This window comes from Alligator sinensis, unplaced genomic scaffold (assembly GCF_000455745.1).
Source record: "Alligator sinensis unplaced genomic scaffold, ASM45574v1 scaffold65_1, whole genome shotgun sequence".
NCBI lineage: Eukaryota > Metazoa > Chordata > Crocodylia > Alligatoridae > Alligator > Alligator sinensis.
In genome coordinates this window covers 1,501,321-1,502,594 of record NW_005842037.1, presented here as the reverse complement: position 1 = coordinate 1,502,594, position 1,274 = coordinate 1,501,321, and positions in this window count along the sequence as shown.

Sequence of the window (1,274 nt, the reverse complement as noted above, 5' to 3'; positions counted from 1 at the left end):
GATCGGAGGGAGTGGTTTTCTTGTGAGAAATGTGCCCCCACAGGTAACTGGGTATTCTTGTCTTTGATAGATTTCCGGTGTGTGTTCATTTTGGTGCGCAGTTGTTGTTTGGTCTCTCCTATGTATTTTCCATCAAGTCATTTGGTGCATTAGATGAAATATATTACATTTCTGGAATTTCTTGGCAAAAGAGGCAGGAGATAAGTTCTCCAAAGTTTCTTTTATATTAAGAAAGTTATACAACCAAAACAGAAAGCTCTTAGCTTACACTTCCAGAAGTTCCTAGAAAACTCCCTTGGTTCTAAAGACACTAACCTGCAGAAAGGATTTTGCAGAACTGGCTATCATACATGCAATGTTTTCCCATGTGCATGTACAGACACATGAAAAAGATCAGACAAAACCTTTGTGAAATACAGCCTGAAAAACCAGGGCCAAATTCTCATAACAGACATGACCTGAACTACAGGTTTCCCTTGATTTATGCGGTAGATGCATTCCTGGAGAAAGGCGCATAAGTCCAATTTGCATAAAGCAAATGCACTTTACAATGTAACAAATAGGGATAGGTTCCCATGGTGGTGAGGGAGGGTGGGAGGGAGGCTGGGATTAGGGAAGGAGTAGGGGGAGGGATGCTGCTTCCAGGGCTGCACAAGGCAGCAAAGCAGAGGGAACAGAAAGGCACTCACCCCAGCCCCAGCCGCAGCCTACTCCAGCTGCCTGTAGCTGCCCTGGTGCAGTTAGCTGGTGCAGCTGCTTCCAGGGCCGCTCCAGCATCAGCTGGGGTGAGTGTGGACAAGCGGAGCCCCTGGCAGCGCAGGGCACAGCACTCACCCCAGCCCTGGGAGCAGCTGACACCAGCTGCATGTAGCTGGGCTGCACCATGCCCCAAACCCGCCACGGCTCTGCTGGTCCCCACTCATGCCTTCCCGTGCTGGAGCAGCCCCAGGAGCAGCCAACACCAGCTGCCTGCAGCCACTGGAATTGCACTGTGGCCTGGTACAGGCAGCTGGTGTGAGCTGCTCTCAGGGCCACTCTAGCATAGGCTAGGGTGAGTGCAGACAAGCAGAGCCCCGGGCAGTGCAAGGCATGGCACTCACCCAGGCCCTGGCTCCAACGGCCGCCCTGGCTGCACCAGGAGGTTTGGGGCACAGTGCAGCCTAGCTGCTACAGGCAGCTGGTGTCAGCTGCTCCCAGGGCAAGTGCCACTCCCTGCACCACCCAGGGCTCCGCTGTCTGCACTCACCCCACCCCGTGCTGGAGCACCCCTGGCA